Raw genomic sequence first — 21,961 nt, forward strand, 5'->3', positions numbered from 1 at the left:
GGGAAAGAAGCGCACAACAGAGAGTGAGAAGAGACGGGCGGTAAATAAAAACAAGTCAGGTCCCGGGCCGCGCTGTGATTGGCTGACGTCACGGGGGTTTCCCGGCCGGCAGCCAATCACAGCGCGGCCCGGGAATGACGTCACGGGGGTGTCCCGGGCCGGCAGCCAATCGCAGCGCGGCCCGGGACAAAGGGGCGGGGCTTAAAAAAAGCACCAGAAACGCCCCCGAATCGCGTTTTCGAGAGAAAACGCGATTGACAGCCTCTGCCTCCCAATGGCTAGCCTCCATTTATGGAGCTAGCCAATTGGAAACAGAGGCTGTCCTAACCTCACTATTAGAAACAACAGATTTCGATCTGGGAGTGGCTTCGCCCCTCGCCAGGTTACGAAACCTAAAAAGGAAAGTAAAATTGTGACTGAAGGGCTCCCTCTCCCTGCGCTGGTCTTCAAAATAACTTGAAATCCCTTCTGAGGGAGACAGAGTAAAAAAAAAAAAAAAAAAAGAGGCACTTGGAGGAAAGTATTCCAAGAATGCCTGGAAAGCAGAGCCTCAGGCCACGCACGCTGCGCCCCTAGAGGACCCGACGTGCAACTGCACGTTCTACAGCTGATGACCGAGGGATTTAGGGCCAGATGTATCAAAAACCCAAATTGCGATTCCTAAATAGCGATTTTTACCAAATCGCTATTTGAGAATCGCAAACCGCTATGCAGGAAGAAAATCAATAACATTTAGCGATTCGGTATAATTCGCAATTCCAAATACAGAATCGCAATTACAGAATCGATATTTGCGAGTTCGCAAATTAACAAATCGCAAATCAGCGAATCTGCTATTCCTGTGCAGTTTGATGACATTACAAGCAGGGAGTGAGACTGCCCATACTGTTCCAGAGTACTTGAGGCTGTGGAAGAGGCTGAAAGCGGGAGCACACAACTCAGGAGTCCACCAGGAGTGCTAAGAAAGGCACAGTCACATCATGGCCACACCAGAGAAGGGAAAGGAGCCTGCAGGACGGAAAAGAAAACATACATTCAGTGAGAAGGAATTGGGAGGTCCTCATTGAGAAAATGGTGAAGAGCCATGAACAACTCTTTGGCAAAAAATCTCTGCACATACCACAGTCTGAGAAGAGGAAGATCTGACTGGTAATACAAGCCAAAGTAAATGCCATTGGGGTCACACAGCGCTCCATTGAAGACCTACGCAAGCGCTGGACAGAATTGCGCTCAAGGGCAAAAGAGAAGGTGGCAAAAAGGCTTGAGGATGCAAAGAAAACTGGTGGAGGACCATCAACAGAGCCCACGACAACACCCCTGGAGGACTTGGTGGGGTCCACTCTACAGCCAGAAAGCAACAGTGGCATAGCAGATATTGACAGCTCAGCCACAGACAACACCAGACAAGGTAAGATGCATGCTAAATTCACCCTGAGCCATCACTCACCAAACTCCCCACTCCTAAATGACACAATGACCCAGTAATATTGCCACTCCAGTCCACATTTTGTTAACATCCAGCAATGCATCATGGGAGATGCAGTCCCAAACATTAGAAAGCAAAGCAGTGACACAGAAAAACATATCCGCAGTGTACTCACACCAGTCAATGAGCAAGCGAAACACAGTATTTTGGTATACCAACTCATGTGCATTTAATATAAAATAACAGAAAGCAGGACACACAGTGAATAGTCCTCTTGTATTCACAGGAGAACCTGCGCCACAGGCAGAAGACACACAAATAATGAGGTACCTGCGTAGGCAGGGGAGGAAGAGTCCGACACAAGACCACAAACACCACCTGCACCAAGACCACGCAGGTACACTGTGGCTGCACTACAAGAATTTGAGGGATGAGTGGAAGACATCCATGATGATCCACAGTCAAGGCCCGAAGAGCAAACACAGCATCAAACTCATCAGTCTCCTGTGCAGCGTAGCAACAGCAGTAGACGCAGAGCGTGGTCACAACGTGTCGCTTACCAGGGGGAGGAATCCACTGTCTTCTCAGGGCTGGCGGGCATCATGGTAAAGGTGCAGCTGCTGCAAGTAAAAAGCATGCGATCAATGCAAAGGCAGCTGGTGTCCCTAAATCATAACATGGCGGACATCAAGGATGGCATCAGAGAGCTGACCAACACTGTTGCAGAGGGTCATAGAGCTAATGCAGAGAGTATCAGGGACATGACTGTAGGAATCAAAGAGCTGTGCATCACTATGTACAGGAAACATGGCTTTAGGCGCCGTGAAAACCACGCCTATTTAGCTGTATGGATGGGTACACAAAAGCAGTCAACCATCTGTGCAATGCCACAGCTGCCCTTACCAGATGCACCGTGTCCATGCAGGTTGAACTAGCCCACTGCACCCAGGATGTTGCCAGGTGATTTGTGCAGGTCACCAATGCTGTTGAACAGCTACAGACAGCCAACATAGCTGGTACAGGTATACTGGATGCTGGGGACAGTGAGGAGGCCTCCAGTTACAGCAGCATCATTCCACAGGTAACTGAGCCCAGACGGCAGAGTGTAAGGCAAGGGACAGCATCAGAACCCTCATCAAGGGAAGGCAGTGTGAACCTTGACCGTTCCACTGCTGCTCGTGGGTGCAGGAAATAGTTAGTGCTGTGGCCAAGGCATGCAAATGGGTGAGGTAATCCATGACATAAGATTAAAAGGGTTGTAAATGTGCATGGAGTGTATACGTGCCATGATGAGCAACTCAAGGCACACAGTGGTGAGGATTTGGAGGCTGTGTGCACACACATTACCTGATGTCAAGGTCAATAAAACACAGTTCTACAACAGTCATGATTTGCTTTGTCTCATTACTCACATAGAAATAGTTGCGTGTGATCTCATCACGTCTGTGTCTCCCATCTGCGGCACCTACACCACCTGCTGCTCTGCGAAGTGGTCGTGGGTCATCATCCTCCTCCAAGTTAGAATCTGTGGTGTCCTATTGGATGGCCTTTGTTGTTGCCCGGTTGTGTTACCGTATTCAAGCTAGCCTGGCTGAAGAAGGGTGACATACCCTGAAACTGGTCCCAGGATGCTTGTTTCCGGTCCAGGGAGGACCTGGCTTGGCAGTTCGGTCTGGACTGTTCCCATGAGGCACAGGGTCAAGTCTGATTTGCATATGGCTGGGTCTAAACTGGGGTGGCATGGTGAGCAAAAGAAGGATGTATTTAACCCAGATCTTTTGACTGAGGGAGAATGTTTGCATTGTCAGCATTCCGTCCATAATTTGTTTGCTGTAACACAGGTTGTGTAGCATGGCACAGGTAGATCACTTGTGCCTCGTGTGGACCTGTTTTCGGGGAAGATGGCGGCCGGGTAGGACTCCCGGTCCGAGGCTCCTGACTCGTATTCAGAACAATTTCGCAGGAACGGCGCTTCTAACATAAATTATGATCTGAAAACTGAAAATTTGAAACAACTTCATGTTAAGCACGGAAAAAATCTGGCATCAGGATCGGAAGGGGAAAGAGACGCGAGACGCAGCTGATGGGCTGATTCTCCGAACCTGGGCAGCTGCCGCTTCTGCGAGGAAGAATCTCCGGAGCATCGCCGGGAGACTCGGGTTCCACTTCCGGGGCGAAAGCGGCAGAGCTCGCTGGGGGCAGACAGCGCATACAGAGGGCTCACAGGGGAGCTCGTGGACGCCGATGGTCTGCGATTACAATTACCCCCACAAGCATCAGAACGCTCGCGCAGAAAGCCTCCAGGCAGCGGAGGTGGTGTCAGTAACAGCGGAAGCGACAGCAGTGGAAGTGGAAGTAAGTGTTACAGTGAAAAAAGATTCTTTTTACTGGTGTCTCCTTAAGGGAGCGGACTACTTCAATGTGCCTGTAATTAAACCCCCAGAAGTAAAAGAGCAAATCAACAAGTATCAGCCCATGAGCAAGGCATTGAGTGGGGGGGAGGAACAGGGGATTTCATCCCTATTGACATTGATTCGCACACGACTATTGAGGGAATTGAAACCCTCAGAGTAGAGGCTGAGAGCAGGGGAGTAAAAATTGCTGATACGCCAGTTACCTTTTTAACAATCCTTTGAGCACATACAATCAGGGAGTGTCAAAGAAAGGAATAGATTCCCAAACAGAACAAACAGAACAAAATAGACACATAAGATCTTGCTACAGTCTCAGAAGCAAACAATACCTCAAACAGGATTATAACCCCCCAGCAATTAAAGGTATAACCCCGAAGAAGTCCGGTAAGAAGCCCAAGAAGATACGCCCTATACCTAAGTCCCGAGCAGACAAGGTAAACTCAGATGAGAAGGGAGTCCCGAAAGCCAAAGTCACTCCATCTCTGAAAACCTTCTTTAAAGTCCAACACCTCTCTCAACAAGGAACCAATCCACCCATCAGGGCACAGAGAGAACAAACTATACAGCAGGGATTGAGTGACACCCTTTTCACCGCACCAAGAGCCCAAGATCCAAACCTAAAGACACAGGATCTCGAGAATATCGAAACCACAAATATGGAGGAAGCAAGCCAAATCGGCCAAGCAGGGATAGGAGAAGCGCATCAACTGAGCAGTGAAAAGGATACAACAGAAGAAGAAGATGATGCTGAAACAACATGAAATGCCGCTGAGTCTAAGACAAACCACCTGGAGAAATTCATGGAGAGAATGCTAAACGAGATGAGAGATAAATTTGCGATTTCAGAGGCCAACCAGGGTAAAATTCAAAATACCTGCGAAGCACTAGACTGCAAATTAAAAGAGCTTGGTGATAGAGTGACAGCAATGGAAGAAGAGGTAGGAGGCCTTAGTAAAAAAGTAGATGCCCATCAAAGGGAGATCAGAACCTTAAGAAAAGAAGGGAAAAATATGAGCGAGAAACTTGAGTCTCTGGAAAATCAGCCCAGAAAAAACAATATAAGGATTTTGAATGTCCCGGAGAATCAAGAAGGGTCTGATATCAAAAATTTTGTAATCACACTCCTTGCAGATCACTTCTCATGGGCCAGTAAAGAAATCCTAGCAGAAGACATACAAAGGGTTCACCGAGATCCATTCGGAAAAGCCAAAGAAAGGAAAACACCTAGGAAAATCCTCATCAACTTTAAAACATATACGTTGAAGGAGAGAATACTAGGCAAAGCTCTTAAAAAGGGAGTTTTCAGTAAAGACAATTGGTCCTTCAGGATAAGGTCAGATATGGCCAAAGCCTCGCAAGACCGGCAGTGGGAGCTGGGACAATTCATGGCAGAACTAAAATCCCTCGGGCCGTGGTACAAATGAAGTTCCCTCCATCGCTCAGAATTATGTGGAGAAATAAAATGAGAAATATAAGAGACCCTGAGGAGGTCAGAGAATTTCTCGAGATGGCACGAGACAACATCAGGTCCGAAAATCCCACAAACCAATAGAAATACTCAAGAAATTTACCACAGAAAAACCAGAAAGAGTTAATATAAGCGCAAATTGAAAATAGAAGAGTCAAGGAGCCTGAAAGGGGCAAGAGAATAGCCCTGAAAAAAGAAGGAGGCTTCCCCAGGGAGGGTAAACAAAATGCACATGAAACAAAACCAAAATATATAAAACAGAACACGGGTGGGGAGCAAACTAGGAAAAAAAAAAAAATCCTCAAACCTTCAGAAAATTCAGGAATTAAGGGTTCCAACTAATAAAACCACTACTAAAACCACTATTACTACCAGTACGCAATACACAACTCAGTTAATAGATGGGGTCAATTAACAGAAAGCTTAACATACTCTCATGGAACGTAAACGGGCTCAGGGTGAAGAACAGAAGAAATAGAATTTTAGAATATTTAAAGACATCAGATAGTGAGGTGATCATATTACAGGAAACACATCTTTCGAAAGAAGAATGGAACCAGATAATGAAAAATCTTGGGTGGGTAGATACGTACGTATGCACGAACCAACAATGCAACGTAAAGGGGATAGCTATTATTCTTACAAAAAAACCTCAAAGCTAAGCTCGAATCTTATGAAGTAGACAGTAAAGGTAGGTGGGCAATAGCTAGGGTAAGAACTGGAAATAATTTCTACACAATAGCAGGGTACTATGGCCCAAACACAGACGACTCAGAGCCATTGCAAAAGCTATATACACACTTGCTGTCAGCCACCTCTCCAATAATATTGGGAGGCGATTTTAACATAATAATGGACCCTAAAGTAGATAGATCACCCCCGGGAAAACATAAAAATCTCCCCAATATGAGAGAGTGGCTGGGAATCTATATGAGAGATTTAAATTTACTGGATATTTGGAAAATAAAAGGAGACAAAAGACAACCTTTTACTCTACACAATAAAAAACTTGGGCATAGATCAAGAATTAATTATTTTTTAATTGACAGAAGCCTCTCAGAAGATGTAATAAAACTAGATCATCTTCCTGCTCACCTATCAGATCACTCTGCAGTCCACCTTACATTGCAAAGGACGATAATCAATACACAAAATAGAATGACAATCGAACGGGCTATATTGCTCGACCAATTATGCGTACAAGAGCTCAGGTTAGAAACAGAACTCTTTTTTTAAAACAATAAGGTAGGCACAACGAGACAGAACACATGGGATACCTACAAGGCAGTTTTAAGAGGGAAATTATTAAGCCAAGGAGCATTCAGACTAAAAACAATAAAACACAAGATAAGTGATTTGGAAAATTCAATAAAACTGCTGGACGCACATTTACTGGTTGAACACAGAATAGACAAAAGAGAGGAAGCAGAGAAGGAAAGACAAAGACTAAAAGATTGCCTAGCTGACATTTTAGAAGACAGAGTAAGGACAAAGTGGGAAGCGAGCAAATTAGCAAATCACAAGTATGGCGAAGGGTGTGGGAAACTCCTAGCCTGGAAACTAAAATCGGATATAGCCAGGAATAAAGTAGCAAGCATAAAACAAAACATCCAATCCTCCCCAACATCTGAAGAAACGGTAATCAGACAGGAATTCACAAATTTTTTTGCTGAGTTATACTCGGAAGATGTAAACCCATCGGAAGAACAAATAGAAGCCTATTTGAACACTCTACCCACTGTTGCCCTAACAGAGGAGGAGAAAACATTTCTAAATGAAGAATTCTCTAAAGAGGAAGTAGAAGAGATAATAAACAGTCTGAAAAAAGGAAAGGCTGCGTGCCCAGATGCTCTTCCAAACGAACTATACATGGCGCTTAGAGAAACGCTGTCGCCTCATCTCACAGATCTACTCAATCTGGTGTATAAACAACATGAAAAGATCCCAGATTCTTGGAATGATGCCATCATAACTATAATACTAAAACCCGGAAAAAACCCTACACTGTGCGAATCATACCGGCCAATTTCACTGCTTAATTGTGATTATAAGATCTGCACAAAAATTATGGCAAAAAGGCTGGGGAAAATGATGACCCAACTGATCCATTCTGACTAGAAGGGCTTCATCAAAGGAAGACAACTTCAAGACCAGACTCACGAGTTATTCGGGGCAATAGACGTAGCTACCTCCGAAAAATCCCCCCTTACAATACTTACATTTGATGCCGCAAAGGCGTTCGACCGGGTGAACTGGGTTTTTCTGAATAAAGTTATGAGAAGGAACAATCTGGGAGAATCCTTTTTACATACAGTGAAGGAGATTTATAGAACCCCGAGATCAAAAATTCTGGTGAATGGATGTTTAACCGATAATATACGGATTGAAAGAGGCACTAGGCAAGGGTGTCCGCTCTCGCCCCTACTATTTAACTTGTACATTGAGCCTTTGGCAAATTTGTTAAGGGGAAACGAAAAAATACTTTCATTCAAACATCATGAATGGTCCAAAAAAGTGGCCCTATATGCCGACGATTTAATGCTCTTCACCAACGATTACGAGTCTTCTATACCTGAAATCAAAACCACCCTCGAGAACTTTGGGAAAGTCTCAGGTTATCTAGTTAATCACTTCAAAACTGAAATTATGACATGGAACACAAATCTGTCCAACCCAAATACAAAGAAAGAAATCAAATATTTAGGAATCACATTAGTACATGATCTGGATAAAATATCACAGATAAATTTAAAAAGAGTGGCAGGCGAAACAAGAAAACTTCTAAAGACCTGGAATAGCCTTCCATTAAGTTTCTTAGGCAGATCCAACATTATAAAAATGTCTATATTACCTAAATATACATACCTGTTCAACACAATTCCCCTAGAATTTAATAAGGACTCACTGAAAAAATTACAAGGAGAAATTACGAGCTTTATATAGGCGTCTAAGGGAACTAGAATATCGTGGAAAAAAATCAGAAGAAGAAAAGAACACGGTGGGATAGCTAGCCCTGATCTGTGGAAATATTATAGAGCCTTTTTCTTTAAAAACATGAGACCACTGCTGAGAGTTTACAATTACTTCCCTGAATATCTTCAAGCAATGACTATGAATGTTGACCATTTCTTATACAAATTCGGCCACCCAAAATTTAAAAAATAAATAAAATTGAAGGCCCTGAAGGCCAGAGTATGGGCCCAGATTAGAGAGACTCTAAATATTTCATACTACAGCCCTATGGCTCCTATAAGGACTTCAGAGGTGACTACGACCTCTGTGTAATCGCGCTGAGTGGGAGCCTCTGCTTGCGCTGCTGAAAATCACCGCATAGACGCAGGCAGCACTCCTTAGTGACTGCGTCCACTTTTAAAATTAAATCGCCGTGTAGCTGGAAGTCGCCGTTTTTTAGCAGATTCTTTATTAGGCTCACCCTTCCCCACTTACTTGCACGTTAAAAATTGAATTGGGCACCTGCCGCTTGAGCAGGAACACTCACTCCCCCCACACAACAGCTCCATCTTGGGTGGGGAGGCAGGCCTTACACCAGTGGCCACCATAGGCTGGGAGGCGCTCTAGTGTTTGGGCCGGGCTTTCCACCTCCTATATATTCCACCACTCATGCCGGCGCGCAGCGACGGCGCGCAGCGGGTGCACCGATGGCGCGCCGGAGGTGCGCCAGAGGTAAGCCCGTTTGCGCCCGTTCGCGCACGGTTGGGCCCAGGGACCAGGACCTCTGATCTATCATCTACCTGTCTACAAACATATTCTCGCTCGACACTTCTCGCTCTAAAGGGTGTCCTTCCATCTTCTTGTACCCACTCTGTGGATCCAGCGATGTGTCGCCCCTCTTGTCAACACTGCCCTTTTAGAACAACGGAAGTGGGTAACACTACAACGAAAGTAGAAGGAGCTCTGAAAATGGCATTGGTCAATTGCCGCTCATTGCCAAAACATGCTATTGAAATATCCTTACTAATCCAAGATCTGGATCTTGATATTCTTTTTTTAACCGAAACGTGGCTTGGATCCACGTCTGGCCCAGATATTGTTCAGGCTCTTCCCCCTGGATATCTGATTCAACACATAGATAGAGGACCTAAGGTTGGAGGAGGGATAGCTATTCTCTATAGGGAGCACCTAACCTGTCGTATGACCGATGGTTCCATCTCAGATTGTGAAAGTGCCCAATTTTCTATTACACTATCCCCAGAATTGTCATTCTCAGGACTTTTAATTTACCGTCCACCTGGCTCAATAGGACAATTTCTGGAAGGAATAATCGAAACTACCATAGAGTTAGCTAGCATGGTCTCGAATTTTATAGTACTGGGAGACCTGAATCTTCAATTCAATAATCCCTCAGATAATATTGCAACAGAATTAACTAAGGATTTAGCCGCATGTGAACTGAGTCTGATAGTTTCACACCCCACCCATTCCAAAGGGAACCTTCTAGACCCTATATTCGCTAACATTGCGGATTTAACTTCAGCCGAACCATATTCAATCCCTTGGACAGACCATATGGTCATTCCCTTCACATGGAAGATGCCCACATTCAGCTTAACAAAACACTTTAACAAAGTCCTGGGTAGGCGCTGGACGAAATTGGAAGTGAATGACTGGCTAGAGGCTCTGAAAATAAGTGAGCCCCGGGCCAATCAGAACATTGATAGGGCAAATAAAAACTTTAATCAATGGATTGAACAATCACTGGATAGTGTACTTCCAAAAAAACATATCACCAATAAGAAAGGCCCCACTAAACAACCCTGGTTTACTTCAGACCTAAGGTCCCTCAAACAGGAATGTAAACGGGGGGAGAGGCAGTGGCGAAAACACTTTGACGAAGAGAAGAAAAAGAAATACAGACTCACTATAAAGAAATATAAATCTGCCCTTAACATGGCCAAATCCACCTTCTATGCAAAAAAAATTGAGGCTTCTGCCAATGCCCCAAGAGAGATGTTCAAGATAGCTAAATCTCTGTTAAAAGCCCCGGACCTGCCATCATCACCAGCATCCGCTGAGGAAGCTGGCGCTCACTGTGATAATTTGGCAATTTTTTTTGTCGCTAAAATCCAAAAGATCCTCCTTTCCCTTCCTCATCCATGGAAGAACTAACTCCTTCTCTCATAGACGATACTGACCCCGTTCCGCCCTGTCTGCCCTTCTTTTCCCCCCTTAGTGTAGAGCTTCTACCCCCGCTTTTCAATTCCATAAAGAGCGGCTATGCGTTAGACCCTGCCCTAAACATCCTAAACCTGGCTCTGCCTCACATTAGCACGCACATCACTAATCTAGTTAACACCTCGCTTGAGTCCGGTATGGTACCTCAAGACTGGAAGCTGGCCATGGTCAGGGCTCTGTTAAAAAAGCCACACCTCGATCCTGAAGACTTCTCCAACTACCGTCCCATCTCCCTTCTCCCTGGTATCAGTAAGCTTACTGAAAAATGGGTGAACAAACAGCTAGCATCTTTTCTGGAGGCCCATGATTTGCTTCATCTGACTCAAACTGGGTTCCGGAGAGGACAGGGAACGGAGACGGCATTGTTGAGGGTGGTCGAGGATTCCAGGAGGATTCTGGACGCAGGTGGCAGCGCGGCCATTATCCTCCTGGACCTTAGTGCCGCCTTTGACACGGTGAATCACCGTGTCCTTCTATCTCGCCTTGGAAGGATTGGGGTCACGGGCAAGGCCCTTATGTGGCTGGAGTCTTTTCTTGGCGACAGAGTCTTCAAGGTCTTTTCGGTAAATAGCTGCTCCCTGCCAATACCATTACAGTGTGGGGTGCCACAGGGCTCCTCCCTTAGCCCCACACTGTTTAATGTGTATATGGCGCCCCTGGCGGAAGTAGTAGCTCCTTTTGGAATCCAACTAGTAAGCTACGCTGATGACACCCAGCTAGTTGTCTCTCTAAATCAGGTGGAGTCCCTCCCTTCCAATCTTTGCAGCTCCCTGGAGGCGGTTGCGAAATGGATGGACTTGTCCCACCTAAAATTGAATGGAGGAAAAACTGAGCTGATGCTACTAGGGAAAAAGGCCATATTCAATAATTTGACACACTGGCCCTCCTGCATGGGCTCTGGGCCCACTCCAAAGACCGAGATTAAAAGTCTCGGTTTTTGGTTGGATGCAGAGTTATCATTTAAGACCCACGCAAGAAAGACAGTGGCCACCTGTTTCGGACTGCTGAGGACAATTCGAAAAATCCTCCCTCAGCTACCCGAAACAGCCAAGAAAACCATAGTCCAGTCCCTTATTCTATCTAGGCTGGACTATGGAAATGCGCTCTATCTTGGAGCCCCTGTCTCGGTTACTCGACAACTCCAGGTTGCCGAGAACTCTGCAGCAATGCTACTTATGGGTATCCGCCATCGCACATCAGCCAGACCCGCGCTACGCGCCTTGCATTGGCTTCCCATAAAGGAGCGGGTTCACTACAAAACCCTTTGCACGGTCCATAAAACACTTTTTGGGAAAGGCCCCCCCATTTTAGACGACATGATCAGGCCATATAAACCATCTAGGAACCTTCGCTCGAATCAACAAAACCTTCTAGTAACTCCCAGGATCCACAGGGCCCGTACAGGGGGTCGTCTTTTTTCGCATAATGCGGCTAGGCTATGGAATGCTCTTCCTCCATCTCTCCGACAAGAACCTAACCTACTCGTTTTTCGAAAAAAACTAAAAACTGTCCTGTTCCCCAAAATCTAGATAACATAGGCCCTCTGTATTCTTTGTAATCCATCTCCCTCTGGTCAGTCCTAAGCGCTGGGATGCTTCCGAGTAGCCATGCGCTATAGAAGAGCCTTTTAATAATAATAATAATAATAATAATAATATGGGACACCCCAGGTACCCCGGATTGCTTAAAAGATAGCTTGGCAAATCCGTTAAAAATAGCTAACATCGAGCACTGGGGTCAAATACTGAAGGGATCATCATTGATCACCTGGGAGAATCTTCAAACCATCACAAACTCTACCATTTCTAAATTCAAATATTATCAGCTATCCAGCTGGGAAAATACTCTTACATATCAGGAAAAGGACACTGAAGAGCTAGAAAAAGTAATGCTGAAAGTCCTACCCATTAAGAAAGAGCTAGCCAGATGGTATTGGGCCCTAATAACATCAGAAGATGAAAATGCTCAGATCGCAGAACTAATCTGGGGGAAGAACCTACAAATTCCAGACCTTGAGGGGATGTGGCTAAAATCAATCGAGAAATGCTGGGCTACACTAAAATCAGCAGCTCTAAAAAGGAACCATATCTTCACGATCCACAGGGCCTATTGGACTCCCAAAAAACTGTCAAAATTTAAAGGTGCCCAAATTAGGAAATGCCCAAAATGTGGAGAAGAGAAAGCAGACGACATCCATATCTTTAAAGAGTGCCCATCTCTTGACGAGTTCTGGTCCAGTGTGGGTAAGACCTTAAGCTCAATCCTTCAGCAGCAACTAACTGTAAGTACTACTCTTGTAATTTTTGGGATTGATTACATAGGAGTCGGTAAACTAACAAAAGAGCAAGAAAACCTGTTTTTTGTTTTGATTCTCCTCGCAAGAAGGGAGATATGTATTAAATGGGTTGGTCCAGTAAACCCCACGGATGGGGAATGGATGAGTTCAGTTTTGAAAGTAAACAAACTAGATAGAAGGGGAAAGCATACTAACAGGAACAAATTTTGGGAAACATGGGAAAATCATTTTAATCCTAACTAGTGGTTGAGACGGAACTATGATCCTATGATTAAGCGATGGTAACTTCTTTTGATGAGTATAACACTCATCGAGTAGTCAATGGTGGCTATCTCCCCCCAATAACGAAAAAAACTGAAAAGTTATTTATGTGAGTGCTCCAAAGGGGTCTCCTATGCAAATTGGATCGAATGGGGAAACTCCCCTAGCCCACTCGTATTTGGGGGCAGTGCAGGTACACCAGTTGCAGAGGCTGATACCCGATATTCCCCAAAAACATAATATCGCAATATGAGGATTTAAAAAAAAAAAAAAAAAGCATGGCACAGGTAACAATGATTTTACAACATATCTCTGGCCTGTACTGCCATGCACCTCCACGTTTGTGTAGGTAGCGGAACCTACTCTTCAGCAGTCCGAATGTCCGCCCCACCACATTGCGCGTCGACCTATGGGCGGTATTGTATCTCCCTTCACTTGGGGTTGCTGGATTGAGATATGGTGTCAGTATAAATGAACGCACTGTATATGCGCTGTCACCTACATGAGAAAGGAAAGGACAATAATCACTGGGCACTTTCAACTGATCCAAGGAGTCCATCAGAGTGAGTGACCTGCATTTACCCAGCAGGTATCCTTCTCCAAATTCTCCCCTAGTGAGTCGAGTATTTTTCCACTGCGCCTGACGATGTAAGAGTCATGCATACTACCCGGAAATTTGGCCACAATGTCAGTGATGATGTGTGAGGCATTACATATGACCTGGACGTTGATGGAATGAAATGGTTTCCTGTTCCTATACACATACTCATTGGCTGAAGTGGGACAGATTGCAACATGTGTCCCATGAATGCACCCAATGACATGTGGGAATTGTGCCATCTGGTCGAAATCAATTTTTGTCTTCTGCAATTCCAGTTGCTATGTGGGAAACCTGATGTAATGGTGCATGTTCTGAACCATTGCATTCAGGAAGGAATTAAAAAAGCGTGACAAGCTACTTTGGGAGACCCTTCCAGCTACAGTTATCACCCCCTGGTAAGTCCCTGATGCCAGTAGTTGCAGTGAACATAGGACCTGCACATGCGTTGGAGTGGCTTGGGTCCTGCGGGTCTGATGCTCCTGTATTGGGTGTAGGTCATCTATCAGGTCTAGTATAGTTGCTGAGTCTAGCCTGTATTTTTCATGCATTTCTTCTTCTGTCTGCTGAAACAGGGTAATGCGCACTCTGTAACTGCTTTCCTGTCTCCTCCTTCTCTGTGCTGCTACTTGTATCCGCATCCTCCTCGCTATAATATACAGGGCTGCCATTGTGAAAAATTGTGAGTCACTCTGGTAATGTTTAGATAGTGTGCACCTGGTTACCACCTGCTTTGAGTTGGTGGGAATTGAGCTATTTGGGATTTTTCATACATTTCTTTGCGATTTCTTAATTGCGATTTCCCAAATAGTGAGTCGCAAAGTTCAGAATCACAAGTTTAGAAATTGCTAATTTTGGAAATTGTATTTTTGCAATTTCATATTTTGCGATTAGGGTTTGCTTCATACATTGCACACTGCGATTTTGCGATCACTAACAGCCTAATTCTGGGAATCTCACCGTTTGGATCGCTAAATAGCTTTATACATCCGGCCCTTAGAACGTGACCATACTCCTCTAATGATGCCGGCAAGCAATAGCAATCCGCAGAGCCACAGGATCATCTTCTTTTACCAAATACAGTGACACATCGCTTTCACCAAGCGGCAGGACACTGAGAACAGCACAAAGACATAAAAAAAATCACATTAACTCTATTTAGTCATGTGAATAACGATCAAGAAAAAGCACTTAACTAGCTGCTGAGTAGCAAAGAACGAGGCAGTGTTTTTCCCTGGTGGATGTTATATATGGTGGACTCTATGGTTGAACTGTTACAAAAAAACAAAGACTCATGGGATTTGTAGTCTTTTATTGTGTTGATATAATGTTGGTTTTGGCTGCTGATCAATAAAATGGAGAAAGTTATCGCTTAATCTGAAGCCTCCGGTTCTGACATAGAATTGTAGACTTTTTTTCATAGCTTTTAATGACTGATAAATCTTCAGAAAGATTTTACACACTGGTGCAGCACATTTGTTACACAGTTTATAGAGTAAAGCATGCCATACTAACATAGTAGGTAAACCCAATCAGCACATGAAAAGGAAATAACACCTTTGAACCCATAGAATTATACAAAGTGTCAGACCTGCTTGGGTGTCCGACTCACTATTGCAGGCAGTGATATCTTTCTCTGCACACTCTCTTTCTTGTGCAGTAGATGGGGTGCATTGCTGTGGTCTGCGCACTCCTCTTTCTACAGATATTTCTCATGCATGCTTTTGAAGGCCACTGCTTTTGAAACCTGGTCCGGGCTTCAGAGCATTTTGTGCTCCACACTGAAATAAAATGTATTGACAATTACAATTATTTTCCATCAACCTAGTATGCCACTTAATCATACTTTACAATACTCATGCGCCTCCCTTTTGTGCTCGTAACTCATGATCTGATTTTGCTTATCCCTGATTCTTTCTCCCACATCTTGACTGCAACATTTCTTTTTTTGTTAGTGTTTAGGTGTACAGTCGCAGCCAGTAGTTGAAGCATCTGTCCATTTGTGATCCAAATGTATACTATTTAATTGAGAAATGTATTTTGTCCCTAACAGTAAACCTATAGAAAAAAACACTTCACCACATTGTCACCTCTGGAGGTACCTGATATTACCTAAACAGCCTTTCCAAAGGTTTACCTTGTTCTCACATCCTTAATAGATAAGAGATTAATCTGCTTGCCAACAGAATCTACAAGAAATACAATGTGCATAGATCCAACTCCAAGGTATGTAGAAGACCTCAGACCATCCAAAGCAATGTTGTACCATACACTAGGCAAAACGTTTACCAGCTGCACGGGTTGCACCCTCGTATTGCGTATTTAGTCAGTTGCCGAACGCACTTGACATCCTTTTACTATAGCCTCTCTTTCTGTGTCCATGCATGGCCACCAGTACCACCCCCTGAGTTTCTGGTTTGTCGATCTTGATGATGGTGGCTGGAAAAGCTGCTCCTAGTGCTGGAATTGCCACATTTCATTGCTGAAAATGCAAGGAAGGAAAGGAAGGAAAACAGTGCCTCTGTCAAGGAGATACAAATATACACAAGGAAAGGACATTTACTCAATGGAGAGGTGTCCGTCACAAGAAGAGATGTCATGCCTCCCCGTGGATTTGAACATACAGAAGAATATATCCGGTACCCAAGGCGCACGAGGTGTCTTAGCAAGAACAGAGGCCAGCATCAATGAGGTGAAACTCTCTTGAGCTTTTGCATACAACCCTTTTCAAAAGTGCTTTAGGGAACTGAAGTATTGTTACAACCTTGCACAACCACTTAGCTATGATGTGGGTGAGGAAGGTTACTACGACGACCTGCACTGCAAGCAGATTCTGACCTTTGTGGCGAGTATGTCTCCCTCACGAATATGTCCCTGTATGGCTAGCAACACCAGTACCTCCAGAGATTGCTACAAGGTTGCAGGTCGCCCCAACGCCCTATGAGAATGGGTTGGCAGATCAGCTTTTTTGGTCTAGAGTACTGCGTGATTGGTCAGTGATGGCAGTCTAGTTCTGCTCATCTCAGACAGCGGTGGGGGCGTAGCTTGATCAGTAAGACCGTGGGTGTGAGCTTCAGATTTCCCAACAAATGTGCTGGCACATAGGGTTCTATTTACCAAATTCTCATGCAGCGTAGCAGCAAAAAATGCTGCACTGCAGGGAAAGGAGAGCTGGTGATCGCCATATTTACAGAGCTATGGCATTCTCCTCTCATCTCCCTAGCGCTTGCGCAATCAGGTAGCCCTGACATGCACCAAAATGCCAGGGTGTCTGCATGAGTCTAGCATAGGTTTTGTGCTGAAGGCTACCCTTCGAGTACAAAATACAATGCTTAAACTAACTTTAAAACTTTTCTCACTTTGTATGTTGCTGTACAATGCATCACACATGCAAAGTCGGAGAAGAAAGGAGAAATTAACGCATTTCTCCTTGAGAGTGCCTATTTGAAATGGGCGTTATTTTTGTATGCAAAACTCTGCCTACTTTTTGTTTCTAAATTGGGTTTTGTGTCAAAAACCATGGTTGGTTACAGGGGAAGACCCATGCACCACCCATGAAATGCCCGATTGGAACCAAGTAATGCAAAGCAGCTCTTTGCGTTGCTTTGCATTACTTAAAACTAAATTTCCAGCACAAACAAATTTTGCACTGGAATGTAAATTGGGACGCAAACACAATATGAAATCTTAGTAATTATATCTCATATTGTTAAAATACATTATGCGACAAGCAGGGGGCACGAAGGGGCTTAAGAGGCAATAGAAAGGGAGAGTAATGCAGGTTGGTGTAGTTACTAAGTGAGAAACTGTTTTTCATTCTCTTTTCAAACAGAGAGAGGGAGAGTATGTGTTAAAATTCCTCGTTAGATCCAACCGACACCTCCTCATCATACCAGACTGAAAGCACCTGCAACCAACTGTTTATCACAAAACACATGTATTAGGGGGGTGTAACAACCCCTGAAGTTAGGCCCCAGGGCTGAGGTTATGCCCTATATGGTTTTGGATCTAAGACTCGGTCAACTCGGACAAATGGGAGATGCACATATTGATGTCTGGTCACACACTTGCTTTAACTGAAATATGACCCATACAAACTCCTTTGATGCTGTGAGGAATCGGGAGGGCTGTGTTGTCAACATAAGCGGACCCATATGTTCTCCTCTGCAATGATGTGTTTGAATCTGTATGGGCGGACTAAAGGAATTAGTGCAAAGAAAAAAATGGGCTCGCACATTATGGCAATCTAGGCCCTTGATATAACTTCTCAGGCGTAGCGCTTCATTCGTATTACATTTATTTGTAAAGTTGAGTTCTTCACTCTCAGTCAGATGGTTCGTACTAGTTTGGAATGGGACCACATTTGATCAATTCATCTAAAAAGCGGTGATGTCTTAGACTTGCAAAAATTAGATTGCTGTATATTTGAAATACTAGAAAATTATTTAGCTTTTTTGAATTCTCCTTGTGGAGTTCCGTTCTGCATGCTGCCAACTTAATCCTTATGTTTTCTCGTGGTGAAGTTATTTTACAATTCTTTTTAATGATCTTGATGAGACCAATATAATCTTTGTGTGAAGTTGGACTGGCAAATGCTGTCCACTATTCTAGTGGGCACCTTGCACCAGTCCAAACGACCCTTATTGATGGTAGGTTTAAAGACGACCTATATAGAAAGCTATCCTAGTGGTAACTGTGGAGAGCAGCCTTCACGCTAAGTCTTGAAGGAATGTAAAACAGCTTGTGTTACCAGTCTATAATCTCCTGAATTACCAAGTGAAAGGAGAACCACACCAAGTATATATATAAAATATATGTATTTATTCTAAACACATCCCTCTAGTCTTTTTATGAGGATAGAGATAAAAGTACATAAAGTAAACTTTTTTAGCACACAGTAAATTAGCACAATATATGATTAGCCCTGCATCACAAACCATATACTAAGAAAGTGGTATAAGAACCACGACTGACATAGATACAAGGCCTAGATCCTTTAGAACTGCTGGGGCCACCAGAAACCACCCAACGTAGTGACACAGGGGACCCACGGGGGACTCGTGCAGTGTCTAAACACAGACGCAAATCACCCTTTACTTCTATGGGGAAAGTCGTGGTTGGAAAATTACAAAGGAAGGACACTTAGAAGAGGACTTGGAGCAAACCCCTTTAGAACTAGGCAGTTCTAGAGTCAATACCCATGGGAGCACCAGAGTACTCAAGTTACCTCACCCAGGGAAGCCAGGTGTATTGGTGTTTTTTTGTGTTGGGTTTCGTCATCGTTTTCAATGGTGATCTGCTGCAAAGTGCTGCTGGCGACCAAGTCGAAAATGTCCAGGTTGGGTCCAAGGGTGGATCGAAGATCTAAAGAACCTGAAAGCAGAGAGGACAAAGTCTGGTTCACTAGCCAGTGACCAGGAAGGCGAGGAGAAGATGCCAACCAATGTCGGGTGATTTCGGGTGAAGAACGTGAAGCTTGACTCTTCAGCCACGAGGACCAGGAGGCGTCGACGATGACCAGGAGCTGGATTCGAGCTGTCCCACGAAGGATGTCGAGTGCTGCAGTGTTGGTTTCTGGATTGGACCCAACAAGCCTTGGCAACAGCAACCCATGCAGAAAGCAAAGATTGGCTTTGGTGCAGACCAGCAAGGTCTGAGGGACTCACCCTTTGGAGGGGAGTCAGGGCATGTCTGGAGCAACCAGGAAAGCCCAAGAAACAGAAGAGTTACCTTTGTGGGGACCCACCAGTCGACGGACCAGAGATCGCGAAGGAGCCTCGAGCAGAAATGCTAGAAGCGGTCCCACTGAACTCTTGTGGAGTGTAGGCCCACAATCGTCGGTGCAAATGGTGCTCGGGGCTTGGACTACAATTAGCCCAATGCACAACTTTGGGAAAGCTCGGGAAGTCGATGCACTAGCAAATGTGAACGGTGTCCAGGGGTTCTGGTTCCACGTCACTCATGAGGGCTGCGGGTCTCAGCTTTGCTGGGATCTTGTGTCGGCCTCGGAGAAGTCTGGAAGTCTGGGTCCTGTGTCGCAAATCCGTCGGGATCAGGTGGGAACCTTGGAAATGCAGACCGGCAAGATGCTTCTTTGGTGCCTGTTTGAACAGGGGAGTCACTCCTTGACCCCAAGGGAGATTCTTCAGTTTTCTAGTCCAAATAGAATGTCGAAGTTCCAGGATATATGTTGCAGAGTTTTGTCCAGGGTAATCTAAAGTCCTAAGGACTGGATTCCCATACTTATACTAAGTTTAGGGGTTGGACTTACTCTAAGGTCCCACCTATGGGAAGACCCGGGGTGGGGGTGGTTACACCCCTTTCCCTTTGTTCAGTTTGTTGCCAGAGCAGGGACTGAGTGCCCCTGCAACCGGTTTGAACTGGGGTATGCACAGGGACACAAAGTATGCCTCCAGCACTGTCTGAAGAGCATTCTCTGAATGCACGCACCCAGCCCCAATACACTAAAGCCTGTCTGGGAAGTGGTTACACCTCCCTGTGACAGGAAACCTATTGTCCAGGCCTCCCCTGCCGGAGTTTCATCCAGCAGAAGGAGCATCCATTTTGTGATGCCAGGGCTCTTTTAAACTATTACCGGTTACGTAAGTGTGTACATGTCTTCTCCCTCTAGAAGGGTGGAATTCTACCCCCGCCGCCAGAACTGGTGTGGGGTAGGATTCCAAAGTGTTTGACAACAAACATGACATGTTTCCATGCAGCCATTTCAAAGTTAGCATTAACCGCGAGGTTATAATGCACTTAAGATTATATGGTCTGGCTGCATCACAGAACAGCTACAGAGAAGTGATTCCGAAAGCTGCAGAGGGGTCCTGCTCATGCATGGGCACCCTCTCACACAAAACCAAGCACTCTGCCTTCAGGATTGTTAAGGCCTGCCATAGGAGTGACTTATAGGTTTATATCTGCAGTGATATAAGGTAGATATAGGTAACCTATGTCTCAGTAAGGGGTGCATGGAACACCTTACCCAGGCTGCAGTAGCAGACCTGTGGTGCCATTTTGGAAGGCTGCCCAGGGGTGGCATAATACATGCTTCAGACCCTGGTAGGCCTCTGTGGTACCTGTGCCCTTAGTACCTAAGGTACCATGTACCAGGGACTCACAGGGGTAACCCATTAACCAATATGGAGTGTACCTAATGTACATGCAATCAATTTAGAGAGGAAGCATCTAGGTTGTGGTCCAGGTTAGCAGGGCCCCAAGCCAGACTAAAGTTGAAAAACAGTGAAACACCAGCAAAAAGTGGCGTTAACCATAGTAAGCAGATCCTACTCTCCTACAATCTTAGCTTGACACTGCAATCTTAACTTGACACTGCGGTTTGCCATGCCATGAATTCACTAGTTAGCTAATCCCATGTGTTGCTCTTGTTTGTTAAGACCATGTTACAAGCCTGCTCCTACATATTAGTATTTGACCCACTTTGGAGCTGCCTGTGCTGACTTAATGAAACATAGATTTTGAAGACATGCAAGGATACCACATGGTTCATGTATACACTTACATGAAGTGTTTCTGTGTAATTTGACCAAAGAGCTTGTTTTACAGTTTGCATGGCTGAAATCTCATATGCCATGCTGCAATGGTATATATTAAAACAGGCAACCCTGAGGTAGGCTGAATGAGGTAGGAAAATTGCCTTTGACTTAGATCTTGAAGATCTGTTCGTCACATAGGATACCTCATGCCATTGAAAATGTCCCTTTTATCTTTGGTTAACCGGATAGTGTAAATATAAGTGACATTTGTAATCATTGTTTGGTGAAGAACACTTGATCCATATTATCTTAATCATATAGACCATTGTACGTTGGGCCTCTTTGTGTTTGTAAATAAGAACCAACATATGGTGCATCAATTCTCCTTTTATTTTATCGTCATCTCCACCACCGGCAGACAACATACGATTACCTTTAAGTACTTCACACCCAGTTTCATAGTGCATTAATGACTGGTCCCAGTGTGCGCATCCGCAAAATTGTAGCAAATAGTTGCTATTGGCAAAAATGTATCCTCTCAAATTGTAATAAAAAGTAAACCTCAAGGACTTTATAGTATTTCTGTATTTAAAGTATGTGCCAGTGGTATCTGATTTTAGAAGTGTGATGCCAAAGACATATTGTTTGGCAAAAAGCTAAATCAAAACGTTCATCTATGTTTCATCGCCAAAGATACTATTGAGATTTGCGTGGCCAATGTTAATGTTCATGAGCATATGCTTTGTATTTTGTAATGTGTAGTGGAGTGACTTGTGCTTACGTCCAAGCCTCAGATAATGCTTATG

General features: G+C 44.5%; 1 protein-coding gene across 1 annotated transcript in view; it reads left to right on the forward strand.

Annotated features, from left to right (window-relative positions):
* Positions 1 to 21,961, forward strand: part of WDR70 (WD repeat domain 70) — a 1,775,496-nt gene that overhangs the window by 1,179,410 nt on the left and 574,125 nt on the right. The gene's annotated exons all lie outside the window — the stretch shown is intronic.

This window comes from Lissotriton helveticus, chromosome 2_1 (genome assembly GCF_964261635.1).
Source record: "Lissotriton helveticus chromosome 2_1, aLisHel1.1, whole genome shotgun sequence".
NCBI lineage: Eukaryota > Metazoa > Chordata > Amphibia > Caudata > Salamandridae > Lissotriton > Lissotriton helveticus.